We start from the raw sequence: 7,183 nt of genomic DNA on the forward strand, positions 1-7,183 counted from the left end.
GACGTCGCCAGGGTGAAGGAGGTCTATACGCTGTCTCTATGCTCTTATTTTGACCAAATATTGATTCGATATTTTAATGAACTTTCCTCTATCCGTAATCACATTACGGAAAAGTGACTGAAATTATGCTTTACTTACTGCGCGAAAGTCACTGACGACGACAGAGCCATCACATCTTCGTGACGTCGCCAGAGTGAAGGAGGTCTATACCCTGTCTCTATGTTCTTATTTTGAACATATATTGATTCGATAAGTTAATGAACTTACCTCTACTCCTAATCACATAAGGGAAAAGTGACTGAAATATGTCTTACCGAAAGTCACTTACGATGACAGAGCCATCGCATCTTCGTGATGTAACCAGAGTGAAGGAGGTCTGTACCTTATGTCCATGTTCTTATTTTGACCAAGTATTGATTAGATATTTTAATGAACTTTCCTCTACCTGTAATCACATTGAGGAAAAGTGATTGAAATTATGTTCTACCTACTGCGCGAAAGTCACTGACGACGACCGAGCCATCACATCTTCGTGACGTCGCCAGAGTGAAGGAGGTCTATACCCTGTCTCTATGTTCTTATTTTGATTATATATTGATTCGATATTTTAATAAACTTTCCTCTACCCTTAATCACATTAGGGAAAAGTGACTGAAATATGTCTTACCGAAAGTCACTGACGACGACAGAGCCATCGCATCTTCATGATGCAACCAGAGTGAAGGAGGTCTCTACCTTATGTCTATGTTCTTATTTTGACCAAATATTGATTCGATATTTTAATGAACTTTCCTCTATCCGTAATCACATTAGGGAAAAGTGACTGAAATTATGCTTTACCTACTGCGCGAAAGTCACTGACGACGGCAGAGCCATCGCATCTTCGTGACGTCGCCAGAGTGAAGGAGATCTATACCCTGTCTCTCTGTTCTTATTTTGAACAAATATTAATTTGATACTTTAATAAGCTTTCCTCGCTACTTCATCGTAAACCCGTCTCCAGTTTCTTCGTCCCTCCTCCGTTCTATCCACACTGGTCGAGTTGCAATGACAAACACTGAACAAAGGCTGCACTGAAGGAGCGAGGGAGCAGTGCAGACGTGCTCTCATTGCACCGAACCCCTCATTCATCATTCATCTCGTACCACTAAGGGCACTGGGCATCGCTAAGACAAACAGGCAGCCGTGCAGGGGCACTTTAAAGGCGACTAAAAGACTTCAGAAGCACTGATCGAGCACAGGCGACCGTAGAGAGTGAGCACTGCTCTTCGAGGGATTCCATATTTTGTGTCGATTGTTGTCATGTTTTTCTTTACTTTTTCGGAACCCTGTCGATCCCCGGCTACAAAATATATGACCCCATCATCATCGTCATTCGCCTCCTGTGTGAATGCAGGAGCGTAGGAGGGGGTCCTGCCGGCGGTGGCGCCCCCTGACTACGTTGATGATGTTCGAGTTGGCATCCCTTTGGAGCAGGTGGTCACGTTGTTGTGACGCCCCCTCTTCGAGAGGTGGCCCCATGTGAATGCCGCATCAAGTGAGACAATGCTGCCGCAAGCGTTCCACATTTCTTTCGCAATGGTTCTTCATTTACGAATAGCTTTGTGCGCGCAACGTCATCTATCACTGCGTCTGCTTGGTAACCGTCATGAGCAACCAGTATAAAAAGGCAAAATATTAGATTTTATTTAGAGAATTTTGGAAGCCAAATGCAGGAAATTGGTCCGCTTGCTTGAGTCGTAGCTGAATGAGTTATAGTTTAGATGTGAAACATAGGGCCGGTTACGTGCATGAATGCACAGCTTGTTCAGGCTGTGCGCTGCCATGATGCGTGCCAAAAACGCTTCTTCCTGTGGGGCACCCCACCATATGGTCGGTAGCACGATGCCATCAATTCTTTCTTCCTGCTACTCTGACTCGCGAAGAGGTTGCGTCACAAATTTCACACGAAAGAGAAAATCGTCTCCACATGGATGCACGCTAGTGATGCCCTACGAGCAAATGGCACTCCAGAGATGAAAGGAGGCGAGCGTCCTCCCGCAGTGATGTTTGTTATGTACGCCGTCGTCCTACTCGCCGTTTCGGTGGCTATACAGCGGCTGTTGCGACGCCAAGTATTGTGGTCACTGCCAAGTGTTGGCAACAACATCAGACGGCTTTTAGCCTAATGCGCTTAGTAATACATTTGCCTTAAAAACGTTGTCTCCCAACGATTGTGCTGAGCATCTAATGAAATTTTAATAGCCGTCGTAATTACTCTTCTACCCCCCTCCCTCTCCGAAAATAAAACGAACCGAGTAGAGTGCTAGATAAATTTTATTTATGCTAACTTCCACGAACTTGGCTTGTCTCAATGGAAAGGGCGATTGAAAATCCCGCTATTTTCGCTCACCTGAGCGTGCTGTAGTGTTAGAGAGTGTCTACTGTGATAAAAACTTCAATTAATATGGCGCTGAAAACTTCTTCGCAGTGAAAGTTAACCTTGAATACTTAGTGCTTGAACAACTCTTTAGTAAAAATGGGCAAAAAAAAATACACTACACAATTCGCAAGAATGCGGTATGCAATTATTGTGTTCTAATAAATTGCTTTTCTCTTACAGCCGCGTTCAAGCCTGGTCGCCGTGCGGAGAATCGTCATGAACCAACTTCCACATATACAAGGCTTTCTGCATTAAAAGCTGGCCTGGCGCCTTCTGAGGTGACTGCAGATTAGGGATCGGATACTTCGATCTATCTATAAGGCAATCCGCTAATATTGGCACTTCGGAAAGCGTATTTTATAGTCGTTCTTTTTTTGTGCCAAATGTGGTCCACTACTGCGGTTCTGCACGCTGTTCTCACAGCGCAGGACAGAACTGCTGCGTGGTGGCTGGGTAAATAAGAGGGAGTGTAGTAGGCGCAGGTAGTTCAATAGTCGCGGTAGACACAGACTGCGGTCCCTCCCATGAGTGTACGTACGCGAATTTGCGCACATTCGTTGGAGCGTACGAAGTTTTCTCTTGGCAGCCATTGTCAAGGGCAACCTCGTTCGCTGCGAAAACAAAAGGCTCTTTCTCCTGACTCGAATACCAAATGATTGTATTTCAGAGTTGAGTGCCGTCACGCGTTAGCCGTATTGCAATGCGGATGTTTTTATCAATGTTGTCCTTTGTTTGGTTTGCTGTGGGGTGCAGGTTTAATCTTGTGGGAGCGAACTTTTTACCTTTCTCCGCAAAGAGTGGGTATGCCCTGTGAAACTCGAAGGGATAGGAGGAAATATGCGAATTTATTTTAAACAAGATGACCTGCACACGCAAACAGTGCGTCATTTTGAAAGTAAAATAAGGCGACGAATTGAAAATCCCGATAGTGTGTGGCCACCACCTAAGATTAGAGTGCAAAGTTATTGCATTCCTCGAAATGTACAGGACAAAATAGCGTAACTAAATACATTGAAGCCCAATGAAGCAAACAGGTATCCTTGCTTGCTTAGTGAAGAGGCTGATGACCCAATCGTTATCATGGCGTTTCCAGACATCCACCGACCTACACATATTGTATCTCGTTGATTCTAAAGGCGAGGCGTAATAGGCTTTTTTACTTGAATTGCACTCATTTTGATACGTACACTTGTCGGATATGCCTCATTTCTGATTTGTCGTAAAATTTGAGAGATTTTTCTAAGCGCTATTTTCGGGAAGGCATGAATAGATATATTGAAATTCAGAAACTTGCTCCTGAAGCTGCCGAGTGGCACGGAAGATTGGGGCCATTAGTGTCCCTAAGAGAATTTTAGCACGACGACGCCACAACCCACCTGGCTGATTGGTGTATTAATGAATGCTCATTGTGCCCTGGAAGTGGTTTTGTGTATTGTGCTGAAGTGAGGCAATAAAAAAAAAAGAGTCAGTTTGTTATAACCGCATTTTCAAAGGAAAAATTTGGAGGACGCTTAAGCTTCGCCTTCAAGAGTGGAACGCGATAGCGTTATTGCACCTCGTTCGCACCGCCCAGCGCTACCGGCACTGGTAGACGGCGAGCTTCCATCACACGCGTCTCAAGAGCGCGCGCGCAAGGCCCTGCAATGCAACACCCGTCGACCTGCCAAGGAGTGTAAAACAATGCGCTACGGCGCAGCAATCACTGATGAGGCGCCCCGCGTCGGACTTTGCACTCCCGAATCACGCGGTGAGCGCCGAGCAACGCAGCGTTCGGCGCGGCAACGAAACGTGCGCCTGAGCAAGAGGAACGAACCAAAGAACTCGGTGTCTCGGAGGGAGAAAGCCGGGCAGCGACGCGCCATGAAGGCGGACGCGATCATGGGGCTGACGCCTTGATGGGATCGTCCTCTATCTCGCTTGGGAGCACCACGCAGAAGCATGATTCCTCGGAAGCAGCTCGGCACACATCGCAGGGGACGCTTTCCCGGCAGAAGCGCTACGGCGCAGCGATCACGTCAGACGCGTCCGGCATCAGACGCTGCACCTAGCAATTGCGCTGTGAGCGGAAAGAGGAGCCGCGTCGCCTAAACACCACTGTTCAAAAAAAAACTGATTTATTTATAGGAAGGGAAAGGCGCGGTAACTGTCTCACTTGTTTTTCTGTGGACACCGTAACCGCGCCGTAAGGGAAGGGAGGAAGATGGGAGTGAAAGTGGAAAGAGAGAAAGAGGAGCCGTAGTGAAGGGCTACGAGCAATTTCGACCACCTGGGGATCTTTAACGTGCGCTGACATCGCACAGCACACGGACGCCTCTTCGTGTGCTGTGCGATGTCAGCGCACGTTAAAGATCCCCAGGACCACTGTTCAAGTGACGCACGCTGGATGTTGGAAGGGGAGAGAGCGAGAAAACTTATTAAACACAAGGGTATTGGGGCATCCTCGCACCGGTACCCGCGCGGCCCGAAGGAGAGAAGCGGGTGAGCGAAGATAGTGATCTAAAGAAAGGAAAGACGCTTGATTCTACAACCCGTGAGGGTGCACGGCGAAACGTCATGGGCGAGTGGCGCGTCACGTGTCGGGGCAGCGCCGCACATTGCGAGGAGGGGTTCTTCTGTGTTTGCCGCAAGATGAATCTGCATGTGCGCAGAGCTCAGAAGAAATGTAGCGGAAACGTACTTCGCTACTCGTGTAACTGCGACTTCTGTAAGTAACATGCTCATAATTACCGATATACACCGCAGTATAACGTTCTACGGCACGTTTCTAAGGCAACACCGCATTCACTAGAAGCGCTTTTGTACCGCTTTCAAGCATCGAACTCCGCTTTCAAGCATCGAACTCGTGGCTGAGTGGTATAAAGAAAAAAAAAAACTCGTGGCTGAGTGGTATCGTCTCCGTCTTACACTCCGGAGACCCTGGTTCGATTCCCACCCAGCCCATCTTGGAAGTTGCTTTTTATTTATGAAGTGCATGCCGGGATTTATCGCTCACAGCCAACGCCGACGACGCCGACGACACCGGCTTTTCTGCGACACGAGCTTCTTAACGCTGTCGCGTTAAAAATTGGTGGTCGTGATTGCCATTAATGTGAAATTTAGAATAGTTTATGTTGCTGGACTTGAAGCATATAAATAACTTTAGGGTGTATAAATAATGTCTATATTCAACCAGTGACTCTTGATATAAACACAATTCGATATATGAAGGTGACAATTTCCTGACAAATCTGTTTGGCAGACGTCTTTCAATGTCCAAAAGCGGCTATTGAAAGAAGCCGCAGTGGAAGGCTGCTGAAATTTCGACCTCATGGTGTAGTTTAACTTGCAGTGACATCGAGCTTTCTGCATTGCCTTCACCAGAATGCGGTTGTCGCAGCGCGGATATAATCCGCGTCCTTTCCATCATCTGTCGAGCGCCCTAATCATTGAAACACCGCGGTGGGCCGGCAAATTAGGAGAACTGAGGACGACCAAAGCGAACAGTGACTCACGGCATCATGAGTGAGTATGACTTGTCTAAAGGCTAGTTAACGTGACTCAGGAATTGTTGCCACACAAAGCTTGACCATACTGAAACATTCCGATATAAAGTTTGTACAGGATTCAGTATGCGTGTTTATTGCACACGATGAACCAACATGAAACCGGGTTTGAGCTGTAATCAGCATCGATCCGCATTGCGGTGCCTCGATGGGCGTCCGCTCTTCGCTAGCCTGCATGGGACTTGGGCACTCGTTTCTGGCGAGAAAATGTTGGTTGGTTGGTTTAAGGGGTTTTAACGTCCCAAAGCGACTTAGGCTATGAGAGACGCCGTAGTGCAGGACTCCGGAAATTTCGACCACCTGGGGATCTTTAACGTGCGCTGACATCGCACAGCACACGGATGCCTTGCTTTCCGCCTGCATCGAAAAGCGGCCGCCGAGGCCGGGATTTGATCCCGCGTCCTTGGATGCAGTAGTCTTGCACCGTATCCACTGCGCAATCCCGGCGGGGTTCTTGAGAGAAAATCTTATTAGGATGGAAAATAATAATAATAAAAATTGGTTCACAGGAAGGGAAAGGCGCAGTATCTGTCACACTTGCTATGTGGACACCTGAGCCGCGCCGTAAGGGAAGGGATGAAGGTGGGAGTGAAGGCAGAAGGAGAGAAACGGGAGCCGTAGCAACACCACCTAGGTGGTGTTGGCCGTAGTGGGGGGCTACGGAGCAATTTCGACCACCTGGAGATCTTTAACGTGCGTTGACATCGCACAGCACACGGACGCCTCTTCGTTTCGCCTCTATCGAAACGCAGCCGCCGTGGTCGGGTTCGAACACGGGAACTCCGGACAGTAGTCGGGCGTCTTACCACTGCACCACCCCGGCGGGGCTAGGCTGGAGAAAGTTTAGAATTTTGTGATAGCGCGGCTATATCTAGAAAAACAAAACAAAAATGGTTACGGAAAAATGTTGCGCCTGCGAAAGGGCTCATCACTATTCTTCTGGACTGCACCGGCGTGCTAACCACAGATCTTTGCTAACACCGCATTTTTTAAGCGAACATTGATTACACTGACCATGTTAAATTTGCATGAACGATGTACAGATGTAGGAAAATCTAGAGGGCACTTTGGATCGCTAAATGGCGATGAGGCGAACGCTATTATAGCGCCGTGGATCATAGCTCTCCACTACTTCTTTCACTCCCATCTTCCTCAATTCCTTGAATGCGCGGTACATGCGTCCGCGTAGAGTTATCACAAATCCTGCGCCTTTTCTATC

The sequence above is a fragment of the Amblyomma maculatum genome, chromosome 1 (genome assembly GCF_055883805.1).
Source record: "Amblyomma maculatum isolate TAMU_Amacu chromosome 1, ASM5588380v1, whole genome shotgun sequence".
Classification (NCBI taxonomy): Eukaryota; Metazoa; Arthropoda; class Arachnida; order Ixodida; family Ixodidae; genus Amblyomma; species Amblyomma maculatum.